The 14278-nt window shown below is 39.2% G+C and overlaps 1 protein-coding gene across 4 annotated transcripts in view; it reads left to right on the top strand.

The window, feature by feature from the left end:
* LOC150080048 (uncharacterized) overlaps positions 1 to 14278 on the top strand; it is a 477066-nt gene that overhangs the window by 208889 nt on the left and 253899 nt on the right. The window lies entirely within an intron of this gene.

Genomic DNA, 14278 nt, shown 5'->3' with positions numbered 1-14278 from the left:
CAAAATTCAAGATGCGTTCCTACCACCATTGCCTTTTTATTATTTAATTTTTGGAAAATATATATACCATTTTATTTTAGTATTAGTATTGGAAAATGATGCAAGGAAGAAGCAGAATAATTAGCTCCTTATTCCTGCCTGCAAAATTATTATATATCATTGACAAAACCCCTGAGTTGTCATAGGAGCTCATTTGCATTACTCAGAGAACATCTCGTACTGCACAGTTATCTCCAATCTTTTATTTTATTCTCTATTACTGTAAGTGTGACACCACAAAGTTAGTATGTTAATCTGGGATCTACTGCTACCTATTCAGTACTGCATTTGTCAGTGTGAAACATCAGTTACCACATCATGATCACTGTACAGAGAAGGGCAACAAGATTGGTGAGGGGAATGAAGGGATCCTCTTACCAAGAGAGGCTTAAGTTCGGCAAATTGCAGTGGCTGGAGACTAGGCACCTGTGTGGTGATCTGATTGAAGGCTATAAGGCCTTGAATGGGTTGAGCACGCTGAATTCTGATGGGATCCTTCCACTTGTTCAGATTACGAACCTAAGGGGGCATAAATTCAAATTAAGAAAAGACAGATGTAGAATAGATGTGCGGAAATTTGCCTTTAGCCAGCGGCTGGTTAATTGCTGGAACAAACTTCCATCTGTCGTGGAAGTTGATAGGTTGAATAAATTTAAGGAGGACAGGCATTTGGAGGGAATGGTGTGTTTTTTTTTTTTTTTTTTTTTTTTTTGGCTGATTCTGCGTAACCTCATACACTTGCTTTCTTGCATCAAATGCCACTGCTACTGCTACTACTACTACTCTGCTAATCCTTGTATCCTTTTTAAACTTAAGATATTAAGCACGATATGCCTTCATAGGTGAAGATATCAGAGTAATATACAAAGAAGGGAATGACAGCCAGCAAGGAGTAGCTATACTTCTAGACAAAAATGCACAGAAAAGCCTCAAGAAAGTGATACACGTCAGTGACAGATTATTGCTGTTAGATTAAAGGTTGAACCAATAGATTTATTGATTATGCAAGTCTGTTTACCAAAAAGCAACCATACTGAGGATGAAGTAGACAGGGTATATGAACAGGTAGAAGAAATAATGGAAGAACTGGGGAGTGACATTCATGGTCATTGTGATGGGAGATTGGAATTCTGTCCTCTGTGAAGTAAGGGAAGGAGATGCTGACATACCTGACAGGTATGTCAGCATCTCCAAGCCTCTCTGAAAGAGAGGCAGTTGACTGGGAGATAGTGGATGGAGAGGAAATAGAAGTACTGGAGAAGAGATGGGAAAGTTTTAAAAAGATTGTTATAGGAGTATCAGAAAATAAATTAGGTACAGTAGATCAGAAAAGGAAAAGGAAACCATGGATCACAGAAGAAATGATAATCAAAATGGAGAAGAGAAGAAAATGGATGCACTGAAGTTCAGAAGAAGCAAGGATTAAATACAGTCGGTCCTCGTATAACACATGTTTGCATTACACGAATTCGATCATACACGATTTATAAATAGGGGAACGTTATCTTATATAACACGAACCGAATTCGCTTATACACGATTCGCCTTTGTGTTTACAAGAAATGGCAGTCAAACGCGGAATCACCCCAACCGAACGCAACACGATAGGAATGAAGAAGATTCTGAAAATGTATTTATGTGTTTTATATCAGTGAAGGGGAAACACATTTCACCATAATAACATAAAAACCGACAATTCCAGCTATCGATATAATCGCAAATGCAATTAGATGGAGTTTACTACCAGTTTATAACAGATTCCACTAGCAGAAACGCAACTGGAAATTGTTTTTATTGTTTTATGGTAGTAACCCCCAGAAATGTGCTTTAGTAAAATGTGAGGTGTTAATAGCGTATCTCGGCCTTTACCGTGTTGTTTATTCAGTTGCTACACGCGCGCAGCTTTGTTTCTGTGTATCAAGCGTGCCACCTCGTTTGTAATTGTGCTTTATTCCCTAAAAATTAGTAAAATACTTAAAAGGTGTGAAAAGGAAGCGTCCTGGCTAAGACACTGCAGATTCAGAGAGAAAAAAAAAGAAGCAATATCGATAAACAGAGGCGGACTGGGTCAAAAATTCTTACCCGGGAAAATTTGTAGTGGCCTCATACTACGGTTTATGGCCAAAATCACACCGGCCTTGGGCCCACCAGGGTTTCCCCAGTAAGGCTTATGGCCAGTCCGCTTCTGTCGATAGAGAAAAAATATGAAATTTTGAAACGCTTTGAGCGAAATGAAAGACCATGTGATATTGCACGTGCTACAGACCTAAATGAGGCAACGCGGAGAATTACAAAGAATGCAGAGAAAATAAAAACAACTTTCATAGCGGGAACATAATCTAATGGATTTTAATTAAAATCCATTAGATTAAGACACAAAGAATTGGAAGAGATGGAACGCCTGTCATCGGTTTGGATTAAAAATCAAACAAAAAGCAAGTTTGCTTACGATAGAAGCAAAAGCATTAGCAATATTTTATTACGACTTACGTATTATAATTTATACTTACGTATTATAAAATACGTAAGTATTTTATTACGACTATTTTATTTAATATAATAAATTTTTTACGAATAAAATACGTATTTTATCCGTAAAAAGTACTTTTTTAGTATTAAAAAATACTAAAAATACTTTATTATAATATAATATAATATTTTTATTACGTATTTTAATCGTTATAAAATACGTAAGTATTTTATAACGATTAAAATTACCCCATTTATTTATTGTGTTTGGTAATGTTTTGGTTCCAAATGTGTGTTCAGTCTTGAGTGGTCGGCACCTAACCCCACTTTTCCCATAGGGACTGTTGTTTATATTGCATGATTTTGCATTGCACGAGAGTTTCTAGGAACGCAACTATCGTGCTATACGAGGACAGACTGTATAGGAGTTTGAATAATGAACTTAGAAGGGAAACAGATGAAGCAAGAGAAAAATGGTGAGAAAAACAGTGCAGAGAACAAGAGAACATGACAAGAAGAGGAAGAAGTGACCTAATGTATGAAAAAGTATAGAACTTAAACAGGAAGAATAAGACTAGTGGAAAGATAAAAGACAAGAATGGAAAAATTCTACATTAGCATTAATAGAGGCACATGATGGAAGAAAGCAAGCCTATACAGCATCAGCCAAAAAAAAAAAAAAAAAAAAAAAAAACAAACCTTCCAATTTCACTGATCCATTCATTCCAAATGTTTGTCTAGTTCTGCCTTAAATTTATTTAAGCTATTAACTTCCACAACAATAGATGGAAGTTTGTTCCAGCAATCAACTACCTGCTGGCTAAAGGCAAACTTCAGCACAATTATTCTACAACTGTCTTTCCTCAGTTTGAACCTATGGCCCCCTTAGGTTTGTAATCTGAGCAAGAGGAAGAATTCCATCAGCATTGAGCTTGCTCAATCCATTCAAGGCCTTATACACCACAGTCAGATATCCTCGCAGGTGCTTAGTCTCCAGAAGCTGCAATTTGCAGAACTTAAGCCTTTCTTCATAAGAGCACCTCTTTCTTCCCTTCACCAGTCTTGTTGCCTTTCTCTGTATTCATTCTAGCAACTCTACATCCTTCCTAAAATGAGGCTTCCAAACCTATACGCAGTACTCAAGGTGTGGCCTGACCATTGCCTTATACAAGGGGATAATCACCTCCTTATGCCTGCTCGCAAAATTTCTGTATATCATTGACAAGACCCCATGACCTACTCTGTCAGCCTGTCTGTACTGCTCAGAAAATTTAATATCTGACTACACAATTACCCCCAAGTCGCCTTCATTGTCCACTACCCTGAGTGAAACACCACACAGTACATTTCTCTGGTGTTACTGCTACCCGTAGGCAGTACTTTGCATTTGTCAAAGTTAAACTTCAGTTGCCACTTCTCAGCCCATCTACCCAACTTTTTCAGATCCTGTCATTACTGTTATTAACAACCCTGCCAACTTTTGTATCACCTGCAAACTTTGGCATTAAGCTTGATATACCTTTATCAATATCATTGATAAATATACAGAATAACAATGAGCCCAACACTGAACCTTCAGGGACACCACTAATAATATTTGTCTACATAGGGCAGTACCCATTGACCACCACTCTGTCTTCTTGCACTGAATCATCCTTTTATCTATTGTAGCAACTTGCCCTTAATGCCATACTGCTCAAATTTGTACAGTAGTCTTCCATGTGCAACAGTATCAAAAGCTTTCCTGAAATCCAAGCATATGATATCAAATTATTTTTTGCATCCAGCTCCTTTGTGACCACATCATAGTATCCCATCAAATTGGTCATACAAGAATTCCCCTTGAAAAACCCCATGCTGTGTCTGAATTACTGCTGCAGTCTTGTCTAAATGATCCTGCAATGCTTCTTTAACCAGTGACTCCATTATTTTCCCTGGAACAGAAGTTAAACTAACAGGTCTGTAATTACTTGTCACCCTTTGATCCCCCTTTGTGAATTGGAGATACAATTTGCACATCTCCAGTCTGTGGGGACTTCCCTCAAGTCCAAGGATGCTCTCATATTTATGGCTAAGGTTTTGCTTACTTCTTTTGCTGCCACCTTTAATATAACTGGTGGATCCCATCCACCCCAGGTGCCTTTCTTATGTTTAACTTCAATAAAATTTCTCATCCACTTTGTTCTCAGTTATTACAAAATCATTTAACTCCCTGTTAGAGTTTGATAAACATCTGGTCATCTCCCCCTTCAATAACTCCTCGTGTGAATGTAGATGCAAAATACCAATTTAGTTCAGCAGCTATCTTAGAATGATCATCTACAGTCAAAGCATGATATCAAGTGGACCAATCTGATTCATCCAATTGGTCAAGTGGACCAATCTGATATATAAGTAAAGAAGTCTTTGCTGTTTTTCTTTGCATCCTTTGCCAAAGAATTTTCATAAACTGCCTTTGTTTGCCTAACCTCCTTTGTGGCGAGATTACAGACTAGCTATAGGCTTCTGTGTTGCCTGAAAATTTATGTGCATCCCATGCATTTTTCTTCTCTGCCACGAATCTCATTAGTTCATCTGACATCCATTTGGACCTAAACCCAGAGCAGTATTTCTTAGTTGGAACAAAAATGAACACATAAGGAGAAGATGGAAGGAATATATATATATATATATAAGAGCTATGAATAAAATAAATAAACCTAAGGTTTGACTTGTGACAGTAGAAGATGAAAAAGAGACCTTAGGGCCAAAACTAATCAGAGAAGAATTTGAAAAGGCAGTAGCCTCATTAAAAAGAGTGATACATCTGGACTGGATTTTATAACCAGCAGAAATTATAAAAGGACTTGGAGAAGAAGCGAAGAAAGAATTGTTTGGAATTTGTGGGAAAATCTGTAGCTGGCCCAAAGACTTTCTAAAATCCATAATCATCCCATTAGAAAAGAAGAAGAATGCATCAAATTGTACTGACTATAGGATGATCAGTTTAATTTCCCACTCCTCAAAAATATTTCTAAAAATTCTCTCAGAACAAATTAAAGCAAAAGTGAGGGATTGCGAATTCATAGAAGTAGATCAGTTTGGGTTCGGAGAAGGCTGTGGGACCAGAGAGGCAATAGGAATATTTGGAACCCTGGCAGAAACAAGCATGGAAATAGGAAAAGATCTGGCAATCTGTTTTGTTGATCTCAAAAAGGCTTTTGACAGAGAGTGAATTGAGTTAAGCTGATTGAAGTCTTAGGAAAGATAGGCCTAGATAAAAGAGATCTTAAACTAATTTGGGAACTTTACATGGGACAGACAGCCATGATTTGGATTGATGGAGAGGAATCAGAAGTAGTCATTGGTAGGGGTGTAAGGCAAGGATGTTCCATGTCCCTTTACTATTTAATTTGTATGCAGAAGCATTGATGAAAGAGTACAAAGAAGAGCAGAAAAGAGGTGTAAAAGTAGGAGGGAGAAGATAAAGATAATAAGATTTGCAGATTACCAGGTATTGATTGCTAATGATGAGGAAGAATTGCAGAGCTTATTGGATATCCTGAACAGCAAAGTAAGGAAGTACAATATGAAGATTAACATCAAGAAAACCAAGATAATATTAATTTCAAAGTGATCAGGAAGAAGAACCAATGTAACATTAGATGGAATAATATTGGGACAGATACAGATACTTAATGAAAAAAATGGAAAAATCCTGGAGGAAATAAAAACAAGAATTGCAATGGGCAAAGAGGCATTTAGTAATAGAAACAAACTATTGAGAAGAAATTTCAAGAAGGAATTAAGAAAGCAAATGGTGAAAACATTAATGTGGACTGTTGTGCTATATGGTTCAGAGACATTGACACCAGGAAGAGAGGAGATTAGACAGCTAGAAGTTTGAGAAGTGGGTGTGGAGAAGGATGGAAAGGGTGACATGGGTGGACAGAGTCAGTAATGAGGAAGTTTTGAGGAAAGTAGGTGAAGAGAGAACGTTAGTAAAATAACTAAGAACAAGAGAAAAGAACTTTATAGGACATGTATTGAGAAGAGAAAGCATGTTTTGAGGAAAGTGATTGAGGGAAAGATGTGTGGGAAGAGAGCTGTTGGGAGAAGGAGAGAATTGGAATGAAGGATTGGATAGGAAGAGGAAATTATTCAGGACTTAAAAGGAAAGCACAAGATGGAGAAGCATGGTGTCAGTGGAGTGCTGAACCTGCCTGCTGAGGGTGGAGAACTAGAAGAAGATGCCTTCATGAATCGTTATTAATAAATATTGAGAATAACAATAAGTCGCTGAATCCTGGGGCACTCCACTAAAAACATTAGTTGAAGGATAATAGTTCCTGTTGATTCCATCATAGCAGTAACTTTCTCCTAATGACAAAAACTACAGTTTGTACAGCAGGGCCGACCGGGCTAGCCGAGTGGGTAAAGTACCTGCCCGGCAACCCAAAGGTCGCGGGTTCGATTCCCGCCTCGGGCTTGGATCAAAGTACTGCAAAAAACCTTGGGAGGTGCAATATGGCCACAGAAGCCGATGTGCCAACAACTACCAAATCAATTGTACAGCAGGCTTCCACGTAGAATGGAAGCAAAAGCTTTTGATACTATAAGCTTGCTTTCTTGCATCATGTGCCTCTACTAATTCTAATACTCTGGTGGTTACTGCTACCGATATGCAGTACTTTACAATAGTCTATGTTAAAATTCAGTTGCCACCTCTCAGTCTATCTGTTCAGTTCTAGATCCTGTTGCAGTAGTGTACTGTCATTAACAACCCTGCCAACCTTCGTATCGTCTGCAAACTTGGACATTAAATCTGATATACTTTCATCAATATCATTAATAAATATAGAAAGAATAATGGGCTCAACACATTCATACACTTGATGTTATTAGTAGAGTACCCTGGGGTACTCTACTAATAACATTAGTCCACAAAGACCAGTGTCCATTGATTACCGCTCTCTGTCTTCTCCCACTTAATCATCCCTTTATCCATAGTAGCAATTTGCCCTTAATGCCATTCTACTTTAATTGGTGCAGTATTCTTTTTTGTGCAATAGTATCAAAATTTTTCGTAAAATCCAAGTATATGATATCAAAATTATTTATTTTGCATCCAGTTCTTTTGTACCTGCATGATATCATATCCAATCAGATTGGTCAGACAAGACTTTCCCTTAACAAACCCATACTGTGTGTGAACTATAACTGCAGTCTTGTCTAGATGGTCCTGCATTACTGCTTTAATCAGACCATTAAGAAATACTGTACACATACAACTAAAAAGGGGACCAGTGCCAGGGGGTCATAATGACTCGCATCATTAGCATTAGCATTAGTAGAGGCATTTGATGCAAGAAAGCAAGCTTATGCAGCATCAGCCAAAAAAAAAAAAAAAAAAAAAAGTAACATAAATAAATAAAAATAACCACTTCCACTTCACCCCTCTGTTCGTTCGAAATACCTGTCCAGCTGAGCCTTAAACTTATTTAGGCTATCAACTTCCACGACAAGGGATGGAAGTCTGTTCCACCCACCAACCACCCGCTGGCTAAAGGCAAACTTCCGCACATCTATCCTACATCTGTCTTTCCTCAATTTGAATTTATGCCCTCTCAGGTGATTTTTCTGAGCTAGAGGAAGAATCCCATCAGCATTGAGCATGCTCAAACCATTCAAGGCTTTGTACACCTCTATCAGATCACCCCGCTGGTGCCTAGTTTCCAGACACTGTAATTTGCAAAACTTAAGCCTTTCTTCGTAAGAGAACCCCTTTGTCCCATTCACCAATCTAGTTGCCCTTCTCTGTACTCGTTCCAGCAGCTCTACATCCTTCCTGAAATGAGGCCTCCAGGCCTGTATACAGTACTCTAGGTGTGGCCTGACCATTGCCTTATACAAGGGAATAATCACCTCCTTATCCCTGCTAGAAAAATTCCTATATATCATTGACAATACACCATGAGCTACTCTTGCAGCTCGTCTGCACTGCTCAGAGAACTTCATATCTGCCTGCACCACCACCCCCAGGTCCCTTTCATTCTCTACCACTGTCAGTGTAGTACCACAGAGTTGATACGTTGCTCTGGGGTTGCTGTTTCCCATATGTAGTACTTTACATTTGTCAATGTTAAACTTCATTTGCCACCTCGAAGCCCATCTGCTCAACCTTTCCAAATCCTGTTGCAGCAGCATAGTGTCAGTAGTGTCCTTGACAACCCTGCCAACCTTCGTATCGTCTGCAAACTTGGACATTAAGCCTGACATACCATCATCAATATCATTTATAAATACAGAAAACAATAAAGGCCCCAATACTGAACCCTGAGGGACTCCACTAATAACATTAGTCCACGATGAGCAGTGTCCATTGATTACCACTCTCTGTCTTCTCCCCCTCAACCACCCCTTTATCCATAGCAGCAACTTGCCTCCAATGCCACACTGCTCCAATTTGTGCAGCAGTCTTCCATGTGCAACAGTATCAAAAGCCTTTCTAAGATCCAAGTATATAATATCAAAGTTATTCCCTGCATCCAGTTCTTTTGTGACTGCATCATAGTATCCAATCAAATTGGTCAGGCAAGACTTCCCCTTAACAAAACCATGCTGTGTCCTAGCTATAACTGAAGTCTTGTCTAGATGATCCTGCAGTGCTTCTTTCACCAGTGCCTCCATTAATTTTCCGGGAACAGAAGTTAAACTCACAGGTCTATAATTACTTGTGTCAGCCTTTGATCCCCCTTTGTGAATTGGGGTCACATTTGCACATCTCCAGTCAATGGGTACCTCCCCTGAGTCCAAGGAAGCTCTCATAATTATGGCTAAGGGTTTGCTTACCTCCTTTGCTGCCTCCTTTAATATAACTGGATAGATCCCATCCACCCCAGGTGCCTTTCTTGTGTTTATCTTCAACAATTTCTCCTCCACTTTGCTCTCAGTTATTACAAGATTCTCTAGCTTACTGCTAGAGTTGAATACACCTCTGGCATTCCCCTCGCTGAATATCTCCTCATGTGTGAATGTCGATGCAAAATATTCATTTAGTTTGTTAGCTACCCGAGCAGGGTCATCAACAGTTGACCCATCGATCTCAAGTGGACCAATCTGATTCATCCCCTTCCTTCTAGAGTTTACATAAGTAAAGAACTCTTTGCTGTTTTTCTTTGCATCCCTTGCCAAGGATTTCTCGTAATCTGCCTTCGCCTGCCTAACCTCCTTTGTAACTTGGTTGCATATCAACTTGTATCTATCATAGGCGTCCGTGTCACGTGTTAATTTGTATGTATCCCATGCATTTTTCTTCTCTGCCATATGCCTCATTAGTTCATCTGACAACCATTTAGGCCTAAACCTTGAACAATATTTCTTAGTTGGTATGTAAAGCCTAGTAGCTTCCACGATAAGTTCTTTGAATGCTTCCCATTTTGAATTTGCTGTTGGCAATATCATCAGTTGATCCCACTGTATAGAATTTAAATACTGTCTCAGTCCATTGTAGTCGCCTTTACGAAAGCAATACCCCTTCCCTTTACCCCTAATGGTAGTTACCTCTTTGAGTAACTCCCACTTCAGCACACTGTGATCACTGCCACCAAGTGGTTCATTTATCTGCAGATTCTTAATGCATGAAGAATCACTACTGATAATCAAATCAAGAGTATTACTCCCTCTAGTTGCCTCCCGAACATGCTGATGTAGAAAACAATCATCCAATAAATCCACAAAAGCCTTGCTACTGTGTGAGTGACCAGCCCCCAAATTCCAGTCAATATCTGGGAAATTAAAATCCCCCATTATAAGACTCTCTGATTTACTGGCCCACTCTATTTCTCCGAACAGTTTCTTATTATACTCATCAGAGTCATTAGGCCTATAGCACACTCCTACTCTCAATTTTGATCTCCCAATGCTTATGTCACACCAAACTGACTCAACACTGCACTGTCCAGCGATGTCGACTGGCTTCACTTCCTTGGATTTTATGTGTTTTTTAACTAATAGCATAACCCCTCCTCCCTTCCTATCCTGTCTATCCTTTCTGTAGACATTGTACTCCCCAAATTCCAGTTCTGCATTTCTTATATCTGTGTGACACCACGTCTCTGAAATCCCCACAATATCTGCCTTTGATGTTTTGAGCAATACCTCAAATTCATCAAATTTATTTACTAAACTCCTAGCATTGGTGTACACACAAGTATATATGCACCTGTTCTTTTTCTTAGCTACCCTAACACAACCCATGTGTTTACTTGTACCCCAATGATTCCCAGCAGTCTCTGAAATATCCTGCATCTTATTTTCCAGGCTGCGGCGCATTCCAATAGAAGCTCATTCCAATCATACACTTGATGTTACGTAAATTACAACCTAATTCCTGCTTATGGGTAAAGGCTACTGAACAAAAATATTGACTGGAACTTTCCACAAAAGAGTTCAAATCTCACTGAATTTGTGATACATTGGAAAAGTGTGCCTTATTGGTCAATTAAAAGTTTCAACAGACAAATAATGCACATTTTTTTCTAAAAAACTTAAGAAATTAAATACATAAAAAAAAATATATATACTTGGGGGGAAAAAAAAGTATGAAATAGCCCGAAAAATTCTGAAGTGTTTGGAATAGCAATTCATTACGATTATTTGTATCTGACCCGTGCCTGAATATTGTTTGTGTTAGAGGTCTGCATGGGCACGGGCCCATGCAGACCTCTAACACAAGTGTACATGTGTCTGTTTTTATTCTTAGTAACCTTAATACGGCCCATGTATGTGCTTGTTTTATGAGGGCCCCCCCTCCCACAGCAGGCCTTGAAATTCCCAGAATTTTGCTTTCCATGCTGTTGCATTTTCTAATGGACAAAGTAGTAGTAATAGTAGTAGTAATGGAAAATGAAGCAAGAAAGCAAGTTTTATACAGCATCAGCCAAAAAAAAAAAAAAAAAAAAAAAACAACCCAGTTCACCCATCTGTACCCTTCAAGAATTTTAGTTCTTCCATGAATTTATTCAACCCATCCACTTCCACAACAGATGGAGGCACCTTACAACAATCAACCACCCACTGGCTGAAGGCAAGCTTCCACACATCTATCCTGAAACCATGCTTCCTAAACATGAATTTATGCCACCTTATGTGTGTTGCCTCAACAAGAGGAAGAATACCATTAACATTCAGCTTACTGAATCCATTCAAGGCTTAAAATACCTCAATCAGATCTCCCTGCAGGTGCCTAATCTCAAGAAGCTGTAGTTTGTAGAACTGAAGCCTCTCTCGGTAAGAGCACCCTTTTGTTCCCTTCACCAGTCTGGTTGCCCTTCTCTGCACCCATTCCAGCAGATCAGCATCCTCCCCAAAATGAGGCCTCCTGACTTGTATATAGTACTCAAGATGAGGCCTAACCATGACCTTGTACAAAGGGATAATCACCTCCTTATCCCTGCTAGCAAAGTTTCTGTATATCATTGACAAAACCCACGAGTTGTCCTGGCAGTATGGCTGCACTGCTCAGAGAATTGCATGTCTGATTGAACAATTACCTTATGTCTTTTTCATTCTCCACTACCCTGAGTGTAATACCACAGAGTTGATGTTACTGCTACCCATATGCAGTATCTTGCATTTGTCAATGTTAAACTTCAACTGCCATTTCTCAGCCCATCGACTCAATTTTCATAGATCTTCTTGCAGTAGCTCAACCTGACAACCCTGCCAACCTTTGTATTATTTGCAAACTTATATATTAAGCCTGATATACCATCATCAATATCATTGATGAATATTGAAAGCAGCAATGAATCCAGCACTGAACTTGCTGTAGCAGTAACTTTCCCTTAATGTCACTCTGCTTCAGGAGTCTTTTATGTGTAACAATATCAAAAGCCTACCTGAAATCCAAGTACCACAGACTCTCGATTCCCCAGGAAGCGGATTAACCAGGATACCAGCTTAACCAGAAATCATAAAATTCAAGTAATAAATATAAAGGTGTAAACAAAAAAAAAAAAAAAAAAAAGAAGAAAGACCAAATGTTTAGTTTGCTTTTGTGCATCACGTTGATTGTTGTGTTCCATTGCAAGACAAAATGACAAATTTTGTTTCATTGTTTATGTCAGGATGTCGGAATTTTTTTTTTTTTTTTATAGTAACTTTTTTTCCTTTTTAGAAATCACAAGTGATTCGCAAACACAAGAGTTGTGCTTTCAATTAAACAAAAACTTGAAATTATTCAAAAGTTTGAATACGGTGCATCTGTTAATCTCGTGAGTATGGGCTTGGCAAACCCAGGGTCCTGAGCTGGATATCATCATTCTTCTCTTTCTTGGTGATTCCTCTCTCTCAGGATAACTTGGGAATTTTATTTTATTTTTTTTTTGGCTAGTGCAGCATAAGCCTCAGGCTTCCTTGCACCATATGGCTAATAACAATAATAATAATAATAATAATTATTATAATAATACCAAGAGCCGCCAACACCACCTGAAATCAGACGTGGAAGAGACTGACAATTGCCTGGAAAGGAGAAGAAAGGGGCCTGATAGACGTCTTTGAGCAACAGAAGACAGCAATTGCTAACCTGAAGTATTAATTCCAGAAACACGCAGCAGCACTCCACCAGGCCATAAGGAAGATAGACAAGCTGTATACCCCACTCAACCTACATGAGGAGTTGCTTTAGGCAGTACCAGAGAGTTTCCCTCCCAACCAGGAGGCACAAATGAAGCTAGAAAAATGGGCAGAGAAGACATTCCTTGGCAGACACTAGAATGATCTCCATCAAGATCACATAGATAAAACTGCTTCCAATGCAGGACGTTCTTCCCCGAGGCTGAAGGATTCATGCTTGCCATCCAAGACCAGGTAATCAACACCAGGAACTATAGAAAATACATCACCAAGGAACCTGGAGTATCCGGTGACACATATCGATGATGCTACCTGGCCTCAGAAATGATTGAACACATCACAGGGGGATGCAAAGTGATCACCCAGACTGAGTACACTCATAGACACGACCAGGTAGCCAGGATAATACATCAGAAGCTGGCAAAGAAATACCAGTTTATCGAAGAAAGTGTACCGTACTACAAGTACGAACCCCAGGCAATACTTGAGACCCCAATCCACAAGCTGTACTGGGACCGTGCCATAATAACGGATAGGACAATCCTGTACAACAGACCGGACATAACCCTTGTGAACAAGAAGGAAAAGGCTACCTATCTGATTGACACAGCGGTATCCAACATTGGCAATCTGCAGAAAACCCGTTTGGGAAAAAATTAGGAAGTACACAAACCTAAGACAGGAGATCAAAGAGATGTGGTATATGCAACAAGTAATGACCCTCCCGATCATCGTGTCACCCACAGGTATGGTGCCAAAAACCCTACATAACAGCCTAGCAGCAATAGGTCTCCCAGTGAACAACTACAAGGAACTCCAAAAAAAGTCACAGTCCTGAACACCTGTAGGATAGTCAGAGAGTTCCTTGGCCAACAGTAACACCGGGCATAACAACAACCACCCTGTGTACTTGGTAGCAATACCCATCACAAGGTGGAACCCCCAATCACAGAGAAATAATATGAGCAATAATAATAATATTGCTGAATGAAGCCTCAGGCTTCCTTGCACCATATGGCTAATAATAATAATGTTGGTGACCAAACCATATGCAGAATTGAAAAAAATAAAGGGAAGCTATTAGATTTAAAATCGACATCGTAAAAAATAAAGGGAAGAATCATATTAGACACGGCAGTAGTGCGTGGTA

The sequence above is a fragment of the Mastigoproctus giganteus genome, chromosome 9 (genome assembly GCF_048544385.1).
Source record: "Mastigoproctus giganteus isolate SK-2022 chromosome 9, ASM4854438v1, whole genome shotgun sequence".
In the NCBI taxonomy this organism is placed as follows: Eukaryota; Metazoa; Arthropoda; class Arachnida; order Uropygi; family Thelyphonidae; genus Mastigoproctus; species Mastigoproctus giganteus.
Note: the sequence above shows the minus strand (reverse complement) of the source record. Positions and strands in the feature narration are given on the sequence as shown.